Here is a 24748-nt window from a genome sequence, read left to right as displayed (position 1 = left end):
ACTGGACCTTCCCTCCCCATACGACCCGGGGAAAAAAGTGGGAGATCCCCTAATCCGAGCTGCTCTCATTAACGCCCGGTCCCTAGTCAAACACACGGAAGAGGTCCGCGAGCTGATACTCGACAGCTCGCTTGACCTCTTATTTGTGACTGAGACCTGGCTGCACACTCATTGTGCCCCCACTATTGAGTTAGCTATCCCCAGGGGCTTCAAAATTACTAGGGTGGATCGCAGCTCTGGTAGGGGAGGAGGACTGGCAGTTATCTATAGAGATAGATGGTCCCTAACCAAGGAATGTACTGGGGTCATCGAGGATGGGGAAGCATTGGAATTCTCAATTGCCCTCACGCCTAATTTCACCTTGGGTGGGCTTCTCATCTATCGCCCTCCGGGCGCCTTGGGCTCCTTCATTCCATCATTGGAGGAATTAGTGGTCCAGAGAGCGCTGAGATTCCCTAGGTTCCTGCTCCTGGGGGACTTTAACATACACACGGATGTCCCTTCAGCCCCTGGGGTTAGTGACCTTGTGGAATTATGCACCTTAGCACAGCTAAAAATGCAAGGACCGGATGCTACTCATTGTGGAGGCCATTGCCTCGACTTGGTTTATTCCAATTTTGGTGCTATCATCGAAACTCCTTCCCCAGTTACATGGTCGGACCATTTCTTGGTGAACTTTTCCTGGGTAACGGATAGGGCTCGCGCCACAGCGGATAAACATCAGCCCCCCTTCCCCCCTAGGATTAGTATCCCAGCCCTGGCAACCTCCCTATCCCACACCCTGCCGGACAAATCGGGAAATCTCAAAGAAGCTGTCGAGAATTTCTCGTCATGGATCAGCACCTCCGCAAGCCGGTTATCGCTTACCAAAGCGAAGATTCGCCCACGAGCCACCCCGGCTTCCCCCTGGTATACGGATCAGCTTAAAAATCTAAAAATAAATTGTAAAATGTTGGAAAGATTGTGGAGAAGGGAGTATTGCCCGTTAGCAAAGACAAAACTCCGAGCAGGGCAAAAAGATTACTATGCTGCAATCAAGAAAGCCAAGGGAGACTACTACGCAGATAGGATCTTTAAAGCTAAAAATAATAGTAAAGAAATATTTGCCATAGTAAAAAGTTTCACGTCCCCGGTTGCAGAAACTCAGGCAGCCCCCCCCTCGGAGGAGTGGTGTGAAAAACTGTCTACTTACTTTATCGATAAAATAAAGAAAATTCAAGACAGCCTTAAGATCATTGGCTTTGCCCATCCCCCACCTGCTCAGGCCACACAAGAACAGGACATCTCTCCCCCCCCTCCTCATTCCTTCTATCGACATAAAGACCAAAGAAGTAATGTGTTCTTTCACAGAGGTTGAGGTGAAGGATGTCTTGACCATTCTAAAGGCGCTGAAATCAGGCTCCCCGGCGGACCCCTGTCCGGCCAGAGTTCTGAGTGGAGTGGCGGAAATCATTGCACCGATAGTCACTGACCTGGTTAACGAATCTCTTTTAACAAGTAACGTACCATCTCAGTGGAAACAAGCCAAACTTCTCCCACTAATTAAAAAACCTTCCGCAGACCCCCTGGCTGCCTCCAACTACAGACCCATCTCTCTGCTCCCTGCAATAGCCAAAGTCTGTGAGAAAGTGGCTTTTCGTCAACTTGAGAGGTTCGTGGAATCCACGGGGGCATTACACCCTGCCCAGTCAGGTTTCCGCTCCTCCTTTAGTACTGAGACCGCGCTAGTGGAGGTCACCGAGGCTATTAGAGACTGTCTGGACGGGGGCGGCAGAGCGGCCCTAATTCTTTTGGACCTCTCTGCCGCGTTTGACACGGTTCCACATGTCCAGCTGATCTCTAGGCTAGAGGACATTGGCATCACTGGCGCGGCTCTCAAATGGGTCAAGTCCTTTCTCACAGACCGTTCACAACAAATCTGGCTCCCTCCCTACCAGTCATCGATTAGCAAGGTGGACACTGGAGTCCCCCAAGGGTCGACTCTAAGCCCCCTGCTCTTCAATGTATACCTGACCCCCCTTGTACATCTTGCAGAGAGTCTGGGTGCTAAAATAATGGCCTACGCCGATGACACCCAGCTTCTCTTCACGTGGGACAAGAACAACCTCGATACAATGAGAGTCCAATTGTGCCTGTCCTCAGTATTTGCCTGGCTGGCCAAGGCTGCCCTCAAATGCAATGAGGACAAGTCGGAGATTCTCTTGTATGGCCAATTCCCAGCGGGATTCAGGGAATCCATCTGGCCCACTGGATTGCCGTGCCCGTCTGGAAATTGCGGAGTTGCTAAAAACTTAGGGATCTGGTTTGGCGCCGATCTGTGCTTTCGAGATCAGATCTCGAGATTGGCGGGAACCTGTTATGGTACCCTTATTACCCTCCGGAAGTTCTTTCCACTTCTTCCCCAGGAAGCGAAGGAAACAGTGGCTAGAGCACTCATTCTTTCGCGTCTGGATTACGCCAACGCATTATATGTGGGCGCTCCTGATTTTCTGCTTCGCAAACTGCAAGTAGTCCAGAACGCGACAGTGAGGCTCCTATACAACATCCCCAAATGCCATAGTGTACGAAGACAACTTGCGGAACTCCACTGGCTTCCAGTTGCCCTCAGAGTGCGCTTCAAAATCCTAACACTAGCTTTCAAGGCCTTACACGGTCCATGCCCACCATACCTCAGTGCCAGGTTTGCCTTTTATCAGCCCCCGCGTCAATTGAGATCTGCTTCCCTCAGACATCTGGTCACTCCCAGATTTAAGAGAGCCCGTCTGGGGGGAAAATCCATGACGGTTAGAGCCGCCCAGCTATGGAATAGTCTCCCTGACCATCTGAGACATACGACAAACCTTACATACTTTAAAAAACACCTAAAAACCTTTTTATTCAAGCAAGTCACGTAATCCACATGTCTTTTCTTGGCATCTCTTTCGTTTCTGACACTGAACTTCTCTCGCGCCAGGACAGTCTCGACTAGCAGTGCGCGTTATAAGAAATATATAACATAACATAACATAACATAACTCCTGGCAAAGACAGTAGCCTTTCACCACTATGAGGATAGCAATTTGGGTGCTCCTCCCAGTCCAAAATAGACTGCAATCTGTGAGACAGACCTATATCATTGCACACAGGCATGTTCTGTGTTCAAGAAGGTAGTGGCCCGCTATTGTAGCAGGTCACACGCAGGTTGCACAGCTGTATACACATTGGTATTGCCAAATTAATACTCATCCACCGTAGTAGTCCGATTTTTATCATGTTTATTTCCATATCTTTTAACATATTTTATCCATTTTGTTAAAACCATTACGTCAAAAGATATGAAATTTGTGGCATTTTTTTTTTTTATTCCATGTGTTGCCCATCCAGGCCTATACATGAATATATGACGAATTTCCAAACCTCCATCAGGTTTGGTACATTTCCTTTACTCAGTGTATTTCGGTTTAGAAAACCCTTCCTCAGGAGTATCTATAAATTGTAAATATGTATGTTTTACAATCACATGACATGTGAACCCCACGATAACTTAAAATCATGCCTACTTAAATTATGTGTCTCCATGTCAAAAAAATTACTAAACGTGCCAATTGATCACAAATCCATCGCCCCCCAACATGACTCCCAACTTCAAGTAAAAAATGCAGTGCATTACATGTGACCCCCATTCTTACTCCCGGCATTCTCCCCTTCATATTAATCTTAAAAACCACGTGCTTTTAACCCACACACCCTCGATCAACCACCCCTCTGAAATCAATCCCTTATGAACCTAAAAACCTCATGTGCCCGACTAAGAAGACCACCCATTCAACTCCATTATTTCCCTGCATCCAGTTTAAACACCTTTACCAACCCCCTGTGCATACCTTATGTAAAGATTCACAGCGCATAAACATCCTCCTGCGTGCTCATAGTTTGTGAAGGGCCACCATGCTGCTCCTCCCAAACTTAAACTGATGTTACCCACCCCTCCCCTCAGGTCACAGGTGTAAACCTTCACGTGTTCTCCCACAACCCGCCAATCACACCTCCTCAAATACCTGCCAATGCTGACAGTGCTCACAATGTGCCTCCGACCCACAGAAACCCCCATATATCACGTGCAAATATATTATAAAAGTTATATGTTGTGTATCCAACTTTAAACAATACGTGCAATGAAGAGTCCATGTCAATAACTTCTCAATGATCCGAACGTAGTGCACCTCTTTTGACGTGAAGCGTGATGTTCTTTTTTACTCTCCGTTTATTGCTTCCTCTTGCCATGGTGCTAACAGGTGGTGAAATGGTTCGGTGTTCACCAATGACTACAAAAATCAGCAATAGGGATCTAGACATTGTTACAGTTGGGGCACTCATGGTAGAGGTGCACATCAATCACCATGTGAGGGACATTTCCATTCCTACAGATGCCCCTCCCAGATCAGAACACCCCGAAAACCAACTCCTAACCTGGAAAGGCTGGGTGGTGAGATTGGTAAAACCGTCGGGACAGTCCATTAGCATTCCTGTGGCTCATAACGGCTCTGTGCTCCCCTACATTGTCTAACCCTTGCAAAGAAATAGACCATCTCAACTTGGGATTCTCTTCCTTCAAAGCCATCAACCATTTCAGTGGCTTATAATCTGCTTGCACCACAGGCTTTGTGCCAAATATGTAAGACCAGAACTTATGCAAGGCTCACACAATGGCAAAGCACTCCTTCTCAATAGCCACCCAGTGCTGCTCTCTTAGTAGTAATCTCATACTAATAAAGGATACCAGGCGCTCTCTACCATTGTCATCTAGTCGAGATAATACCACTCCAACTCCTTTGTCAGAGTCATCTGTCTGTACAAAGAAAGCCTGACTCTAGTCAGGGGCTTTGAAGGCAGGTGCAGCGCATAGTATATTCTTCAGTTCCTCAAATATTTTCTGAAACTTCTTAGCCCATATAATTTTCCTGGGCTGCTTCCTTAAGGTCAAAGCAGTAAATACTTGCTTACTTATGCCAGCTACCCTTCCTGAGGTATAGGCCATCACCCAGGACTCTCAAGCCTTCAAAACAGTCAATGGGGCAACTATACTTCCATAGTTCGCTACAAAGTTCCTGTAATACCCAGTGAGTCCTAAAAAGACCCTCACCTCAGTCTAGGTAGTAGGCACCTCCCACTACATCACAGAGTGAAACTTGGCATCCAACAGGCACCTCATGCCCAACTAGACTACAGATGACTGCCCCACCTGACACTTGGTTGCTTAATGGTCAGTTTTGCCTCCTGTATCCTAACTGCATCTGTGCTAAATGTCTTAGGTGGTCCAGTCGTGCATTATTTAACACCGCAATGACATCCAGGTAGGCCAAACAGAATTCATCCAGCCCTGCGAGAACATGGTTCATCAGGAGCTGAAAAGTGGCTGGAGCATTCTTCAACCAAAATAGCATCACCTTGAACTAACATATCCCCTCTGGTGTAGAAAAGGTAGTCTTCTCCTTGGCATTTGGTAACAAAATCCATCTGCTAGTGCCCATTGGTAAGATCCTATGTGCCCAAATATCGTGCAGAACCTAAACGATCTACAAGCAAATTTGCTCATATAGTTGGATGGGCATCAGTTTTAGTTACCTCATTGAGGACTTGGTAGTCCACACAGAACCGCAAGTCTGTGAACCCTTGCTTAAGTACCAGCACCACAGGACTAGACCGTGGACTATGATATCTCTCAATTACCCCCCCCCCCCCCAAGTCCAACATTTTGCCAACTTCTGCCATACTGCATCCCTATGCCCAGTCTGACATCCTGGACATCCTGCCCTTCATCTGCAGACTGGCTCCTGTGTCTATGGCATGCACACAGACAGAGGTCAACCTGAGAGTCAGCGAGAAAAAGTTGGCAATCTGCCCCAACACCTCTCTACACTCCCTCTGAATGTTTTGGGGGCTAGCTGAACACCTCCCACTGTGTCATCTTTTATGACACTATGCATCAAGTCAAGAAGAGGCTCACTGTCTTCATCTATTTCCTCTGTCATAGCCATGACATTCACGGTGTAATCTGGCCGGAGGTAAGGCTTCAGCCTGTTCACCTGGAATACCTCTTGGGTTTCCTTATGACACCTGTGTCTAGCACATAGTTAACATCTAAAATCTTCTAAACTACCTTGTATAGCCCACAACATCTGTCCTTCAAAGCTATGGGACAAATAGGCCTTATTACCAACACCTTCTGACCTCCCAGATACCTACTAAGTGTAGCTTTCTGGTCATATCATTCCTTTATCAGCATGTGGCTGGCCTGAAGGTTTTATTTTGCCAGACTCATGTACTGCGCCAAGAACTTCCTGAGATGAATTACATAGGCCACAACATACTACTATGGAGACTCTGCAGTTCCTACGGCCCTTCTATGACCAAGGTGAGTGGACCCCCACCAGGTGTCCATACAGAAGCTCAACGGGACTGAATCCAACCCCTTTCTGCGAAATCTCTCAGTAGACAAATAAGACGATGGCAGGAGAAGACCGCACTTCCTTCTGAGCTTCTCTGGCAGAGTTCCCATCATGCTCACAAGTGTCTTGTTAAACTGCTCCATCAAACCATTGGTTCGTGGGTGGTAAGCCATGGAGAAGTGGTATGTTATACCAGTAATCCCACATCCCTCTCATATATGAGGAGATAAAGATGATGTCCTGGTCCAAAATTACCGTCCTCGGAAATCCGACCACAGATCAGATCCCCAGGAAAGGTCCATGCAGAGGATAGCTTCCAGGTATCTAGCAGCAGGATCGGGTACCTAGTGGCATCATCCATCACAACTGAGATATATTTGTTGTCTGACTGTGATTGGGGTAAAATTGACCAAATATTTCCATCCCCACCTACTCATATGGAATGCCTATAAGTGGTAGAGTATCTAAAGATGCCCTAGCCCTACCTCCTGTCTTAGCACTCATGTGACAAGTGGGACAGGTTCTATAGAACTTCTCTGTGTCTCTGCACCCCTGGCCATTAGAACAGAGGCTCTAACCTATGCTGGGTCTTTCTATTTCCTATGTTTACTGCTATGGACAATTCATGGAAGAACGACAACAGGAAGTTCCTGTGCTCTAATGGAACCAGTAGCCTCTTGCTAGATTCTGGCTCTGGACTCTCTGCAAAATAGGCCATCCTCCCAGCCAACATAGTGCTGCCCGACCACTCCTTTGGTGACCTGTTTCTGGGCTTCCTTGCAAACTCCAACAAAGTAGGGCACTTTTCCAGCACCTAGGCCACTTCGGGAGACCTATCCTCCCCTCCTTCTGGAGCAGAAACGATGAGCTGCATGGTCACTGCCTCCTGGAGTCTACCCCTTTCCTTATCCTGGTCCCTGCAAATAAGGAGTGATCCCAGTCCCACTCTCAGACTGGTGTGGAGTGTGTGCTCTGGTCAACACCGCTGACATAGTCCATGCCATAAAGTATTCGTTCTGGTCCTGACACCAAGCCAGGGGCAATTGCCCATCAGACATCCAGCACCTTGCTTTGCCCTTACCCGACATCAACCATTGTCGCCTCGCCAGTGAGCTCAATCTCAACCTTGGCAAGCGGATATTCCATGCCCTCTCTACTGGCTACCAAATCTGTATCCTTGGTCCCAGGGAGTATCTCCTCAGGCTTATTGTTCTTCCTCTCAGTCATAGTGCAGAAGGCACTAGTATCCTCTAGGACAGGCACTTTATTCCCACTGATACAAACTTCCAGCAGAAATTCCATTGTGTTAGGATGAATGTGCTTCAGAGTATCTGGGCCCTCTCCCAGATCTTCATAGCTACTAGGGTGAGCTTAACTGGGTCCTCCCAGGTCCCTTCACCCACATGCTTACTATCATGGGTACTGCTGGGTCAGGGTCTAACGCCTGGCAATCCCTCTTGAAGTGCCCCACCAGGTGGTACTTGTAGCAAGTAACAACCTTGGACTTGTACGAACTTCCCTGTCCTCCCTTCTCATGATGTTCCTTCCCGGACACAGCCATTACCATTACCATGTTTCCTAGGGATAAAAACAAAAACTGATCTTATTAAAGGCGGAAAAGATGTGCCTTCACCAAGTAACAAAGATGAACTTAAGGCATTTATTGGTTTGAGTGACTGTTATTCAAGGTTTGTTCAGTGTTATGCCACCATTATGCAGTCACTCAAGAGAATGGTAAGGAAAAACTGAAAATGAATTTGGTCTGATGAACAGCAACAGGTTTTTTTGACAATATTAAGAATAGTTCACCCAACATACCTGCTTTGAAAATGTTTATATGTGGTTATCAGTGTACCACAAGTGTTGCTGCCAGTGCTGTGGGTTTGGGTGCAATTTTGTGCCACACAATAGAGAACAAGAACATACAGTAGCTTTTGTCTCTAGATCTCTTATGGCAGTAGAAAAAAATGTAAATCGCTATTTAGTGTGAGGCATTGGCATGTGCATGGGTAATTGAAAAATATTAAACCTACATATGGGTTACATATTTAAATTTTATGTACTGATCACAAACCGTTAATATACTTACTTGGTGAGAAAGGTATCTCAGGGGTGTCATTTAGATTCACTTGTATTCTATCTAAGTTGCAAGAATACCATTTTTATGTGCGTTCAAATGCGGGGTATGCTAATAAGAGTGTTAATTGTTCATCCATACTAAACAAGTTGTTGAAGGAGGGCATACAGACAAAGCTCATTTGTGATTGTGATGTTCAAAGGTTTCTACAAAAAAAAGTTTGGTCAAGTTATAATACACATCATATCACCCCCAAAGTAACATGCTTTGTTTTGTTGCGTGGAAGAAAGTAATGTACTGTTTTGGTGCCTGATTGGCTAGAAAATAATAAAATCGTAATGAGGGGCCATAGTTCAATGAGTGTATTGACAGTGGTGTACTTTGTTCGAATGTTAAGGCCACTCAAGATAAAATGAAGTTTTACCATGATATCAGACGCCAGTTGTTTAACACGAATTTGAAAGTTGGGACCTGGTTGATGTTAAAAAAACATATAACACGAAAAGAGAAAAACTGATTTTAACTATATTGGTCCATACAAAGTTGTTAAAATCATGCGCTGTTCAGTTAAAGTTGCTGATGGGAGGTCGTGGTTCAAACGTCATCTTGTTCTACCAAATAAATTTCAGAAAAATGTTACTGAAATAATATTGTACACTACGGTTGACTTCATGTTTGGTCATTCCGTCCTTCTGTGTTTTAATCTGAACAAATTGCACCAAGTGAATCTGTTGCATCTTCACTGGTTGTATAGCGTGATAGGTCAGCTTCATGTTCTAAAATGTCTCATAGGGTCATCTCCAATGTTTGCCAGGGATTGGGTTCTACAAATAATGTGAGTTGCAAACAACCTTTTCTACTGTTACCAAATCTGAACATATCTCCAAAACACCGTGTTATCAACTGGAGTTTTCTTTGTAAACTAGTTTTCATTATAATGTATAAAGTCATATTTTTAGAGGAAAAACAGAGATGTTGCATTCAGGTAATTTCATTTGCTAATAGTTTATTCTTTGTTGATGCTTGTGAGCTTTGTTGATGCTCATGAGCTTTGTCAGTTGGCTCTGTATTCGGATTCCAGATCTCAAACTGTTAGATCAGCTGGAGACTGGTTATCAGAGTACACTGGATATCGGCCGACGGGCTCCTGTTCTTCCTGCCAATTGTTATGAATAAATTGGTTCATTAATCAAGTGCTTTTGGTTCCAGCGTTGTTCTTACACGATTCAACATCAAGTCTGCCTTTTAGCCAATGGCACTTCTCATTGTACTAGTTATAGTTTTGTTTTGACCATTAAGAGTATGTGTTTAACAAAATCGAAAGTGCCTTAGGAAAAAGAGCCAGGACTTGCTAAATGTGTCACACCTGTGGCCACAAGGCACCTCGAAAACTCCTCCTCCGGCAGTATCTTCTTTTATTATACAGTTAATTAAAACCGTAACATACAAACATCATATTGATACTTAATAAAATGTAAGGATTAAAAATTGTATACACATTATAAAATCTAGCAACACAAAATAAATGTCAATTCCAAAAACAGCATTTCAGATTGATGGCAATATATCACAATTAGCCGTTTAGTCCAATAGGAAAGTGTATAGTGTGGAAGGCAATAATAAAAATGTCCCAATGCTGGTTACTGATAGTTAACTTTCATCAAAGTTAATTTGTACAATAAAAATAGAACTTGTCTGTTTCTTAGTGATGGGCATTGTGCAGTGCAGGTAAAATAATGTTAACAAACTTCCCAGCCCTTGCTAGAACTTGGGCTGAATTATTACTGAGCACAATTCAGATGCTTCCCTGCAATGTCTCAGTAACTATTACCGAAAAACTGGGACCAGTAGACGTCGACGGGAAAACTCATTTGGGGAGAATCTATTATCCTTTTGAAAGTGCTTTCTTACATATATTAACAACCATTTCTGGCCAAAAGTGTTTCAAAATGCAGTTTGACAATAACCTGCCCAAAATATCCATACTGGTGAATCTCCATGAGTCAATGTAACATAAAGTTTAAAACGTGTAAAGTTCTGATCGTTGTCACAGGAAAAATTTGCTTTCGAATAACCACTTGAATTTAACTATAACAAAAGTAATTTGGAGAGAACCACAAAAATTACTGCAAAAACCGTACAGGCTATTTAGCAAATTCCATTGGACAAATATGTTTAAAATGCACTGCTTCCCCCGTTAAAAAATAGTATTGGATAGAGTGATTGCTACCCACTCAACATCTTTCGAAAGGCCTGCCCCATGCCCCCTACTCCTCGTCTTTCTTTTTGAATAGATTCTTTTTTTTCTGATTACGTCAATGGAGTATTGTGGAATGGGAAGCTAGGTATAGTAACCCTAGGGGTCGATCACAGAGGTTTTTTTTAAATATTGTATTTATATTTTTTGAAACATAGCAGGAAATCAAAACATTTCATCGGTCTCGTTCAATAGAGTTTGCAATCATAGATGGAAACTTTAGCAAGCAGAGCGATCATGAATAAAGTTTGGTGGCAAGCAGCATATCAAGAATCTTATTATACCTTACAGTTTATGAGGCCGGCATATGGACAATACATCACATTTTGTTACTGGATCGATTATCAACAATTACTCACTATCAGCATCTGGACTTCCCTTTCTCGGTCTGATTGATGCGGCAGTAACACACTAAATCTCAAACTATGAATTACACCAAACCAGATTGTTCACTAAATCCTCTATTTCGAGCGATCTGTCCCTACCCCAACATATCGCCACCCGTCTTTTCGCTATCAGCAGCATTGATGCCATGAACTTCCTGTGTGTTTTACATACCCAGAGTCCAACGGCGCTTGTAGTGGCGTTGAGTCCAGCCTGGCACCGGTCTTAATGCTACATTTTTCAATAATCTCAAACCAATATCGATTCCCTGTTGGGCACTCTCACGCCGGGTGATACATCCCCGCCTCAGGGGCAGTACATCTCTGGCATCTTACATCCATCCTAAAGCCTCACCTGAACTTTCTAAGCGGGAGGTGGTGTGTCTTGTATAGGTATTTGAAGTGCTTAAACTGATGCCTCCCATTTGAAGATACACTTTGCGTTTGCATCAGCAGTAGGGCCATGTGTCATCTTTGAGATTGTGACCCGTATCCTGGCCCCAACTAGCCTCTTCTTCACTCTGGATTGCATCCTCACATTATTCAGCATATCTGTAGCATTTATAATTGAGACTAATCTGGTGGGGAGAACCTCTAAGATCAACAATGTCATCAATTTCCATTCATCTGGTTCGGATGGGTCTGCCTTAGACTGCTCCCTATCTGAACGAGGCAGTCGGTAGTATAGGAATATGTCTAATGCATTGTAAGGTCCTCATATTCATGCAAGAGAGACTCACCTGTTGTGACGTTCAAGGAGAAATTTGGCCTCAGGCTTTGTGTCGATCACCCCCGGTGGCTGGGCAGTGTCAGTTGCTAGCTGTCCCTCCGCTGCCTCTGCGAGGGGGACGCGGAGGCTAGCAATCACAGGGCGGGAGTGTTGGCAGAAGGCAGGACGCTGTGTTCGATCACCATAGCAACGGCACCGGGGAGAAGGATGCGCGCGCCACTCTTATGGCATTCAGCTATTGTGTCGGGATTTCGTCCTTGAAAGCCCATTGGTTGGTAGGCGGGACCAACTCCTTACGTCAGGAACAGAGCGTGCACGTTTTTCCTTTTAAAGTTGCTGTGCTCGCTGCTCGCACTCGCTCTTCATATAACGACACAACTGTTAGTTAGGTCGATGCGTATGTTAGACCCCCGCACTACAAGGCTAGAGGGCTTCGGTGTGGTCGCTAAAGCGAGCTGATAGGCAGAAGGTTTGATTGCTGTTGATTGGTGGTACATTTGGGGCAGGATAAAAGTATATTAATTATTGTGACCTCAAATGTTCTGGGCCCACTGCAGGGACGATTTCACACAACATTTTGCCTAGCGCTATTTGATAACCTTGGTGGTAAGTTAAAGCAGTGATGGGTGTAAATGCCTTTCACAGCCGTATTATGAAAGCATTATGAATAATATGCATTTTTTATTGCCTTGTATTTTGTAGCTGTGGTGTATTCTGTAGTTTTGCCATTCATTAATGCAATGTGATGAAGTTTTGTACTATAGTTGTTGTGCTGCGTTCTGTGTTGATTGTTTTGTTTGTTGAACCCAGTTATGTTGTAATGTTTTTACAAGCATTATGAAAAGACGACCCAGCAGTGGTGGTTCTTCATCATGGCGCAGCTCTGCCATCTGTGAGTTGCCACATAATGCTGTGAGCCTTTGCAGGCACTGCTAATTATTTAACTTTGTGTTTTTCATAAATACTGCCAGTGTACGGGTCAGCCCTCTTGGCCTCTGTGTGTGTGTTTTACATGTTGTTCTGTTCAATGAAGTTTTTTTATTAAGGTTGTTTGGACTTCACAAGCCACCTACTTTCCATGGCTTTGTGACGTCACATAGAATCTTCGTGTTGTATTTAATACACATCATGGAATGTTTACTCATTCGACTGCTGTTTTCTCTACTGTTCTACTGTGTTTACCGCTAGCTGCGGATGGAGCAAGGTGGAAACAAACATTTTTGTATACCCCTTGTGAAAATAACTTTCCATAACAGTAATATGTACTAAAGGTGTGGTTTTGAAATGAACCAACATAGAATAGAATGCACACAACATAGAATAGAATGCACACACACTAATACACATGGGATACTAATTTGCATGAAATTGCCAAGCATAATTTACTAATTTGTCATGTATTGTGTCATAAAAGGTACGCATTTCTCATAATCTAATTTGAAATTGCATGAATGTGCTTTTTGTCTGTTTATTTTTGGCATAAAACATGAAGATTGGTAAGTAAATTCACGCATATGTGTTGCTTAAAGCTAGGTAAATACTAACTGGGATATTATTAGAAGGGGGAGGTAAACAGAAGGATTTTATTTCATACATTTACGTTTAATTGTGTTTGTTTCTATAATAGTTCCTAAATTGAGGCCTATGTGACCAAAAGAAAATGGAAGCTGACTGTGACTCTGAGGTGGCGGTATAAGTACGCATGCGCAGACTGGAAGCGCGAGCTGCCTGTGCAGTATGGGTCAAGGAGAGCGTGGCCTGCCACATGGACTAATTGCCAAGTTTTGTGGAAGTCAGCAAGATGACCCGTGGGAATGGGGCACTGAATAACAATTTAAAAGGACACTTCGAAGGAAGTAAAACTTGAACAATGGCACCACTATTTTTTTTCAATCATATTGATGACTCCGCATAAATTGAACAGTAAGGCGATGAGGTGATGCTCATCCAACTCTAAATTGACCAATCACTGACATTCTGGGACATAAGAGTTATGAATTTAGATAGATAAGTTAGTGAAAAAGGGTATAAAAGAGGACATTTGGGACTTTGAAAAAACCTTGCTTTTTTGACTTAATCTTTGCACCCCGAGATACTGTCGGTCTGCGCAATTTTCCTATGGCGCAGGGACTTTGAAATTTTTTTGAACTTTAACTTTTGAATGGGTGCGAAGTCCTATGAGAGGGGAACATTGAGAGAGATAGAGAGGTGTCTTCTTTGGGAACTATTTTGTTCTATGCTGATGTCTGCGTCTCTACATCTTGGTAATATGTTTTTGACTTATTTTCCTAAACTGTCATGCTAATAAATGAATGTTTTAAATGTAATCTTTCTTTCAGGATTATTGATGCATAACTGAATTATTCTTTCAAGTCAAAAGTTGAGATCATGCTAGAAGATTAAATCTCTAAATAAAAATTAAATAAATAGAGAATTAAGCAGGTCTTGTTGTCCTTTAGTTAACTTTTACTAGCTGATCAATCGAAAATATATGGTGGGGTGTTTTAAGTTTTTCCTTTAATGAAAACCATGGTAGTAAAATTAAAACTGCAGATGTAAATAACGTATAACATCTTAGTTTAGACACTCCGCTATAGCCCCGCGGCTCTCCTTTGGTCTTCACTGAATCCTCGTAGCAGAGTAAATGTGTGTATGAAAATAAATGGTAGTGTTATGGACCCATTTGTGAGAAATTCGTGAATAGCTCCTTGGGTTAAGGTAATAGTTCATGAAGAATTTCCGGAGCCACGCTGCGCCACTGCCTATGGGCCTCTTTAACTTAATAAAATATTAAGTTATACTTCTTAGTGTCATCTTGCTTTGTATTGATGTCACTTCAATTTGGCGACGAGTGTGGGATCAATTTGATGACTTCCTAGAGGCCGTCACAGCCGTGAAAGGATTTTATGACCTACATTTCTTCCAGCCTTCAAAAGAACTTCATTAGGCAAGTGAATATGTTTTTTGTTATATTCAGTAATTGTGCTGATTCAATAACTTGCAAACGAATTATGCGCGTTCAGTTTCTTTCTTTGTAGCTTACTGTTGGAGTTGGCAGTTAGGAGTGTCAGTTAACGGTTTCTTCGGCCCTCTTGCTGCAACTGACATAGTGTGTAATTACGTCGTCTGTTGAGTCAGCGCACGCTAGTCACATTACGTAATGTACGTGACTCCATTTTGAAGTCAGGCACCTTTGAAATAAGTTTAATTGAATTTTGCCTGTCAGTTTCTACGGTTTGACGCACTTTGTGTCAAGCTTCTTCTGCCACAAGTTATTATTATTTACTGATACATTTTCACTCGACCAAAAGTTTTGTTTTATTAAATGCACAAGTGTGTATTCAAACTTTAATTCAAGAAAGTTTCAAGACTAATTCGAATATATCTGTTCTATCTCTATTAAGACATTAATACTAGATTCAACCAGATTTTCTTTGTTGAGAACTCTATTTTGCTTCAAAAGTTGATTTACATATAAAAAAGAGGAAGTCTGCATTTCCGGATACATCATGTCTCAAAAATAAGTGCACCAACAGCATTTTTATCTGATCCTGGCCAACCATCCATGAAATGGAAAAACTGGCTGCATGCTTTTGAGAATTAACTTGTAGCCATTGATGGTAAAAAGTATGAACCAGAAAGAAAGAAGGCAATTTTGTTTGGTTTGTTGGGAGCTGCTGGACAAGAAACGTTTGATAGCTTACCTGAATTTAAAGGTCCTTTGGGTAAATTAATACGTTTAGATGAATATCAGGAAGCAATTATAAGGCTTGAAAAACAATTTGATGAAAGCCTAATGTTATGATTGGGAGACATCGTTTTGCAATGAGAAAGCAATTGGAATCGGAGACTTTTGAAGAATATATTGCTTGTTAGAGAGTTTTAGCCATGAAATGCGATTTTAATTATATGGTTGACATTTATATTCGTGATCAGTTCATGCTTCATTGTTATGAAAAAATAATTCAGGAGAGACTATTACCATGTAGAAATCCTTTATTGCAAGAAGTAATAGATTTAGCAACAGGGATAGAACATTCTTTAGAAAGCTCCAAAGAACTGTCTGCAGGAAGTAGTCTTAAGGATAATATTTTTTCAGTGCAGGACAAAAAGAAAACAGAGTACACAAATGAGAGAAGAAACACACCAGGAAATTTTGTTGAATCTAGATTTTTTTGTTTGTTTCAGGTGTAGATCGAAAAATCATAAAGCAGACTATTCTGGATGTCCTGCAGTTGGTAAGAAGTGCACTAAATGTTTGAAAATTGGGCATTTTGCTGGTGTTTGTAAAATGTTTAGGCCTAATCCTTTTTGTAAAGTAAAAGTAAGTAACATTGCTGAATTTGACGAAGAAATGTGCTCAAATATAGTTTTAACTATTGAAGAAAAATTGGATACAATTAAAGGTCCACTTGGTGTGGCATACATTGCTATAGTAGAATTAAAAATTATGGCTGACTCAGGGTCACCCATCACTATTGTTTCAGATAAAAATATGAAGAGAATTGGTCACATATTGATTTAAAGGCTTCTGATGTTAATCCAAAAGCTTTTGGAGAATTCAATATAAATATGTTATGGTATTTCCAGGATGTTTTAAATATCAAAGGTAGGTCTATTAATACAAAAATATATGTTGCTGAACGTGGTAAGAATATTGTTGTTTGGAAAGATTTAGCACGTCTGGATATTATATTAAAGCCAGGAGCTGATGATCCTATCGTTCTTAGTGATATTGATGATGCATCTGTTCACATTTCTAATTCTAGTGATGACTTAAACGTTGTTCTTCATAAGTCTGATTCTTTATTTGAAGATCGCATTGGATGTGTTAAAAGCTTTGAGCATTCTATCAAACTAAACAAAAATGCCATTCCTGTTGAACACAAGGTAAGAGGTTTCCATTGTCAGTCAGGAATGATTTATAAAAATTGTTAAACAAGTTGGTTGAAGAGGAAGTTATAGAACAAACTGATTCGTCAGAATGGATTTCTGCCATTGTGATTATTAAGTAGAAAAATGGCGAGAACTTCCTCAGTGCCGACTTGAGGTCTTTAAACAAAAATATAATAGGAGATTGCATCCCTTGTCTAAAATTCAGGAGATCTTAGCAGCTACTTCAGGTTCAAAAGATTTTTCTACAAAATAGAAAATAGTAACCCTGCCCAGGCAAATATCAAGGGTCCCAATAGGGGTCCACAAGTTTGTAGGTGGGGTGACTTCAGAGACACATCGGAGCCAAAGACTTTACTAGTATTTAAGATTTTTCTTTAATTGACCTCAAGTCGTCCTACCATCAGGTCAAACTGGCTGATTATTCAAGGATTACACAACCGCCATCTCCCCGGGAAATGGGACCGCCCGCTAAAGGTACGGTGGTCCCGCATGAGCAATTAGGATGTGCTCGCCACACTGACGGGCGCATCCCGCATTTTTAGCATTGCGGCGGGCGGTGCTGTCAGCAGCACCTGCCGCAGTACAAAAAAGGCATGTGAGCATTTGCATGCACAATGTGGCAGGCACCGCGCGGTACCTGCTACATCGTCCATGCAAATGCCTCCCATGTGCCCCCCCCCAACTGAGGAAACCGCATGCCTTTCCGTGGCGGCAACGCCGCCACTGAAAGGCTGCTTCCCGCTGCCATCATAATATGGATGGCGGTGTCTAGCAGGCACCGCCACCATATTCAAAAGCGGCAGACGGTCTTCCTGCCCGCCCCATTACCCCCAGCTATCATAATATGGCGGGGGGAAATGGGAGGCGGGCGGGGGATGATGTTGGGCGGAACGACCCCAGAGTGCTTTATAGCCACTGTTGATGTTCTTAAAGACACTGAACAAGTGTGCAGTGAAACAAAATGGTTGGACTTATGCAGTAAAGATCAAACCATTTTAAATGTTAAAAATTTTGTCACAGGAACTTGGCCACCATTAGGAACCTCTCGTCAGAGCTTAAAACTTACTTCCAAGTTTCTGATGAATTGAGTATAGTTAATGAGTTTTTATTCCATGGTGATCTATTAATTCCTCCTGCCAAATTGAGAAAGAGTTTAATTAACATTGCTCACAGAAGTCATCTAGGTTCTACTTTAACTAAGAAAATGTTAAATATATTCTACTGGTGGCCTGGATTAGATGCAGATGTAAATCTTTTTCTTGGCAATTGCGCTGTTTGCTGAAAGTCAGATAAGCATTGGAAACTTAGAGCCAATTAAATGCAGCTTGTTTTTATTCCTGCTGTTTCATGGAACAAAATTGCCATAGATTTTGCAGGTCCTTTCAATATTTTCGAAAATGATTATAGATTTTTAATCGTCCTTACAGATTACTACAGTAAATGGATATATTTGGATTTTTTAGCATTAATTGACACTGATTCAGTAATTATATGTTTTAAAAGATGTTTTGCCATTGAAAGATTTCCACGTGTCATTGTCTCTGATAATGGAAAGCAACTCACTTCAGAGAAAATGGTCTCATTTTAAAAAAGCAAATGCATTGAACAAGAGAAAACACCTTTATATTCACCCAAATCCAATGGTCAAGTTGAAAGCATCAACAGATTAATAAAAGAAAATGTCCAGATGGCCGTTGCGGCAGGATTTTCCGTTAAGGAGTTTGTACAGGAGAAGGTCAATAGTTGCAATAACACTACCAATATTATAACTGGATATTCACAATTTTTCTTGATGAGAGGCAGGAAAGGAAATACATTACTTACTCCTAAATTCGATATTTATGAGATAAGTGATTCCAGTTTTGTTGAGATTGACAATGGCCAACTTAAAGTAAAAGAGAGGATACAAGAAAACCAACTTCGATCTAAAGATTACCATGACACGATTCATAGAGCAACTTTCAAAGAGATAGAAAAGGGAGATTGGGTCATCATACAAAAGGGGGAATCTAACTTTTGTGAGCCTCAAAAGGTTGTTGATGTGTCCAAAAGTTCTGTTCATTTAAGCAACAAAGGCTGGAGAAACAAAAGTGATATTATTAAGCTTAAACCTGGCCAAAGAGAACCTATTAGTGGATCGAAAAGGATCTGTTCAAATATGGAGGCTGGTTATATATGGCTTGATTTTGAAGCTGATGTTGTAAATGAAGGTGTTATACCTTCTGATGGAAACACAACTGTTGAAACAAGTAGTCCCAGTTGTACCTTGAGTAAAAATGAATTTGTACATACTGAGAATATAAACATTGACAGTCCCAGTGTAAATCTACAACCAACCGCCTACATTAAAGATCGCTTGGTGGTGTACAGTCCAATGAGAACTCTTAGATCTTCAGATTCTCAGGTATTGGTTTGTCCCCGGTACAAACTTGTAACCAGGGGAGGGAGAGCCTTCTCTGTGTTAGTCCCTCAGTTATGGAACATACTACCTGAGACGCTGCGCAGGGAAGGGAACCTCCTACGGTTTAGAAAGGTGCTAAAAACATTGCTGTTCAGAAGAATCATGAGTGCTATATAGGCCTGTGGATGCCTTTTATTCTGTGACTGCCAAGTTATTGTTCTTACCACCGATTTCCGAGCGCCTAGAGACCTGCAGGTGATTGGGCGCGATACAAATCAAAAATAACAATAACAACAAATTCTGTAGTAGTTGGTTCTTCTGGAAATGATGTGGCTTCTTGCAATTTCTTTGAGGGTATTTGTACTAGTTCTGGAAGGTTTTCTCGCTTTTCTAACAAGTACAAAGAATATGTGACATATTGATTTTATTGTTTCAAAAAAAAAGGGAAATGGTGTACATGTTGTTCTGTTCAATAAAGTTATTTTATTAAGATTGTATGCACTTCACAAGCCACCTACTTTCTGTGGCTTTGTGACGTCACATAGAACCATTGTGTTGTATTTAATACACGTCTTGGAATGTTTGGTCATTCGACTGCTGTTTTCTGCAGTGTTTACCGCTAGCAGACTATTGGCCTCTTTAACTTAAAATAATATGTTATACTTCTTCATGTCATCTTGCTACGTATTGATGTCACTTCAGTGTAGTAATTTGTATTCTTTCTCTTTCTTTTTGTTAATTCATTTAATGTTTATCTTTAGTACTGCATTCTCTTGCGTGTGAGCTGTGAGGTAATATGGAATTTACCTATGTCATTTAGAATACTGTTATGTAATTTGGAATTCACTGATGTAGGGGTTTATGTTTGAAGTCCTGCAGAAGCAGTTGGAGTTTGCTGGAGCTGGATGTCTTAAGCTCATGCACTAGTGGGTCGTTTTATGGCACTTAAAATAAATCATCTATTTTTATAAACCTATCGACTCCATCGCTTTTTTACACTCTGCTCCAAGCTCCTGATGACAGGAGGAGGTTGAGGGATTTGAGAAATGATCCAACTACAAATTTTTGTTTAAAAACACAGCATTCTGCAGATAAATATGTGGATTACGCACGTGAGGAACGCAGTTCAACTTCAGTTCTCTCACACTAGCACACTTTATTTTATTTTATGCAGTTTTATATACTGCAAACTCAACCCGAACGTTTTGTAGCACTTTATACGAGCACCAGTTACATCACACAAGGTCACATTGTTTTGGCTTGTTTTAGGCATAGGGAGATTCTGAGCTGACACTGAGACTCGAACCGGGTTCCTGAGCTCCAAAGTTGCCAGCTCTGGCCGTTATGCCACATCCTCTACATTTTATTTAGCAGACATACTGCACATGTCTCAGGCAGCACAGTATATCTACTAAAAATGGGTCTGTCAGAACGCACATCGCTGCATCCCTGAGGCCAAAGAGGAGCCACACAGAGTAACAGGACCCTCAACACTGTTGAGCGTCTTATAGGGTTTTGCTTTGATTCCTATGAAGAACCACCTGGTAGAGGTGGGACATCTTCTTAATCCTGGCCCTGCTACTCCGTCTGGCTCCTCATTTGGAATCATGGCTTGCTGGATCCAATGTCCAGCATTGGATTCCTGCTCTGCCAATGTCATGTAGCCTTTGAGATGCCAGCAAAGGAAGAAAAGTAAGTTAAATAAAAATACAGTGGTGTTTCTCTGTGCATGTGTGAGTGAAAATGTGTTTGTGAGTGATTGAGAGAGAAGGAGATTGAGTGCGAGTGTGTGTTTGAGAGTGTCAAAGAGAATGGAAGTGTGAGAGTCAATGAGTGAGTGTGACAGTGAGACAGTATCAGTGAAAGCGAGGGAGTGAGTAAAGAACTGTGGGTGAGTTCAAATGAATGAGTGGGAGAGTGGGAGTGAGTTGGGAGTGCCTCTATTAATGGTGCAGCAGGTGCTGATGCATCAAGGTCAGAAGCCTGAGGAGCTTACTGAAACCTGTTTAATAAAGCAGAGCATATGTACCCCAAGAGTTGAAATCTGAGCCCCTGTAGGAGTACTTGTGAATGAGGGTCAGTTATTGTGAAAGGGTGAATGTGTGTAAGCGTGTTTTTGAGTGAGAGTGAAAATCATTGTATTGTGCGAGTGTATGGGTAAATTTGTGAGTAAGTATGAATCATAATGAGTAAATGAGAGTGTGAGTTAGAATGAATGGGGAGAGAGTGAATGAGACAGAGTGAGTATGTGCGCTCTTCTACGGAAACGCGCCGATCGTCTTGGATGCCCTCCCAAAGGAATTGTGTTGCAAGCCCTCATACATTGCCTTAAAAAAAGACCTTAAACTGCATCTCCTCGGCAAATACTGGGGTCCTTAATCAGACCTCATACATTGCCTTAAAAAAAGACCTTAACCTGCATCTCCACGCGCCGATCGTCTGAAATGCCCTCCCAAAGGAACTGTGTTGCAAGCAGTCATACATTGCCTTAAAAAAGGACCTTAAACTGCATCTCCTCGGCAAATACTGGGGTCCTTTAATCAGACCTTCGACCTCCTCTGACCCTACCCTCCTCTACTTCACTCTCTCCTCTTCACCTCTCCCCTCCCACCGTCTGTCTCCCTCATCCTACTCCCACCTCCCGTCCCTCCTCCCTCTTAAAACCACACCCGGCTGACCATTGTGAGAAGTTGGCCCGATATGCAACGTTCGCTATTCTAGCGACCGCTATGTATCGTTCCAACGACCCTTATGGTGTTTGGTTGTAAGTCAACCTATAGACCAGCTATCCTAGTAGCGTGGATACGAGCAGTCTAAGGCTAAAGACTCGAGAGGGTGTGTTAAGCCAGCTGTTTACCACACATGTACCCCTTGAATACCAAGTGAAAGGACACCACACAAGTGTTATGAAAATAAACAGGATATTTATTAAGAATCACAACAGCCCTGTACTCTTTATGAGGACAGGGTACTAAGCACAAACCAAATCTCTTAGGAAAATACTTCAAGTGCACAATTAAAAAACAAGTGTCCGAGGACACGGAAAGTTTAAGGTCTCGGGCGGACCCGATAAGGCAAGTCGGAAGCGAGGGACTCGGGACCCTAGAGTAAAGAGGCTATGCAGGCACCGAAATGCCGAGTTACCTAGCCACGAGGGCTGCGGCTGCACAAGTCTTACAGGCGTCGGGGTCTTCGCTGACGAGCCAGGAGCCGGAAGAAAAGGAGTTGCTGGCCGGCGACCAGTGATGAATAGTTCGTAGAGATCCAAGCCTGGATCAGAGATTGATGATACCTGAAAGCAGAGGGGACCAAGTTCGTACTACTAGCCAGTAGTCAGAGGGTACCAGGAGGGCACCGGTTGGCCGTCACCTCGACCAGGTGAGTGGGCGACGCTAGGCTCTGCAGTCTCACGGACCAGGAGGCGTTGTCGGCGACCACGGCGGAGGTGCGAGCTGTCCCACGAAGGATGATGCTGTCGGCGTCGCTGGGCCCAGGATGGGGCAACAAGCCTTGGCAGATCTCAGGGCCACGTGGTGGGCCTAAGATGGCGTCTTGAGTGGACCAGGAGGGTCCGGGGTGCTTCTCGCAAAGATGGAAGCCAGGGCCAGTCTGGAGCAACCAGACCAGCAGCGTTGATTGTCGGATGTCGTCACAGAAGGGCACAAGCCAGCGGCTAGTGACCAGACAACGTGCTGAGCAGCGAGCAGAAGGGCCCCACGCAGATCGTGGAGATGCTGGGAGACTGCACTTCGGTGCTGGAGCGGCTCAGGGTCGGGGCTTCTCGGACCCCAGAGCACTCACCAGAGAATTGCTTCGGTGGTCGTGCTGGTTAAGAAAGCGTGCAGGTTTTGATGATGGCCGGTCCCTCGAGGTCTCGTCGCACCCACAGATCACAGCTGAGCTGATGACGTGGGTAGAGGTCAGAGGTGCCAGGGAAGCCGGTTCTCGTCGAGCTGGGCCGTCGGATTCCTTGAGGAAGGACTTACAGCAAACCGCAGAGTTCTTAGATGGTGCCCACTGATGCAGGGTGACTACTCCTTAGTCACAAGGGAGAAATCTTGAGAAGAGTCTTGAGTGTCCTTTCGTAGAAAGTAGTTCTTGATTCAAAGATGATCTAATTTGGAAGGGTCCCCGCTCCGGCCTTTATTCTAAAGAAAGGGGTGGGTACATGACTAGGTCCTGCCCTAAGGGTGGGACCAGGAAGGGGGGTAGTTACACCCCTCTCCCCTGCCGGACTTTCCCCAGGCCAGGGCTGGTGCCCCTGGAACTGGTTCTAACCGGCAGATGCGTAGTGAGCACCGGGGTGCCACTCCGCAGTCACCTTCTCGCAAAAGCCCTACCTACCCAGAATACACAAACCCTGTCTGGGACGGTGCGAACACCCCCCTCGGCAGGAAACCCTTTGTCCAAGCTCTCCTCGCTGGAAGGACTCCCAGCAGCAGGAGGTCAGACTCGTGTCTGTGGTGGCAGCATCCATTTTGTGGAGCTGAGGCTTTAGTTAACTTTAACCGGGGTTCACAGTTACGTACATGTCGTGTCCCTCTAGAAGGGCGGAATGCTAACCTCGTCGCCAGGGTTGGTGAGAGGGCAGCATCCCGATTCGTATGACACCTTACTCGACATGCCTTGATAACGCGATACCGGAGTTACCGATATGGTACGCGTTATCATGGAACAGCCATTGGGTCTTGATTCCGCAAGCTGCAACCGGGCTCGGCTCGGGCCAGAACACAGTTCACACGAGCCCATGCACTCTGCCTTCAGGATTGTCAAGGCCTGCCATAGGAGTGACTGATAGGAACTCGGGTGTCCATTGTATGGTTAGATATAGAGCTACTATATCCAAAGCAAAGGGTGATTACACGTCTTCGCCCCAGCTGTCATACAGCCAGTTGTGTCAAATTTAGGAGGCCAGCCAGGGGTGGCATAATACATGCTGCAGCCCCTGGCGGCCCTGGGTACACCTATGCCCTGCGTTACGGGGTCTGATAAGGTGGCCCAGTACCAATTGGTAAATGCACCGAGGGTACATCTCGTAATTTAGAAAGAGAACAGCCAGGCTGTGGGTCTGATTGGCAGGCCCACAGCCAGAGAAAGTCGTAAACCAGTGAAACAAAAGCAAAAAATCTGGGTGATCATAGGATTGCAGACCCTACTCTCCTACAACCATCACCCCCCGCTCCCAATCTGCTTTTCCCCCCGCCTTTCCTCTTTCAAAAGTTCTACCTCGCCCACAGCTCAGCCCTTAATATTTCCCCCCACCCCAGCCACTATATATGTAAGTGTATCTGCTCTTGCTATGTCTCTGTTTATAAGACCTCAATGGAACATTTGTTTTTATTTATTGTCTATATTGTGTGCTGTTTGAGCAACTCCTGTAATCTTGTTTTTTTTATATGTAAAGCTCTCCGATACCTCCGGGTCTAGCCAGCGCTATATAAAACCTTTCAAATAAAATAAAATAAAAATAAATAAATGTGTAAGAGTGTGTTTAAGTATGTTTTATGCTTGTGAGCCAGCTGCTAGTCATGGCATACTCAAGATAATTCTTGACGTACAGGGAAACCCAAGATCAC

General features: G+C 43.4%; 1 protein-coding gene across 1 annotated transcript in view; it reads right to left on the bottom strand.

Annotated features, from left to right (window-relative positions):
* ANKEF1 (ankyrin repeat and EF-hand domain containing 1) overlaps positions 1-12066 on the bottom strand; it is a 248431-nt gene extending 236365 nt beyond the window's left edge. Inside the window, exon 1 of the mRNA XM_086927711.1 lies at positions 11886-12066. The gene's annotated coding sequence lies outside the window, so the exon portion shown is untranslated. The remainder of the gene's footprint in view (positions 1-11885) is intronic.
* Between the last annotated feature and the right edge of the window lie 12682 nt (positions 12067-24748).

Source organism: Lissotriton vulgaris, chromosome 6 (genome assembly GCF_964263255.1).
Source record: "Lissotriton vulgaris chromosome 6, aLisVul1.2, whole genome shotgun sequence".
Lineage (NCBI taxonomy): Eukaryota > Metazoa > Chordata > Amphibia > Caudata > Salamandridae > Lissotriton > Lissotriton vulgaris.
Note: the sequence above shows the minus strand (reverse complement) of the source record. Positions and strands in the feature narration are given on the sequence as shown.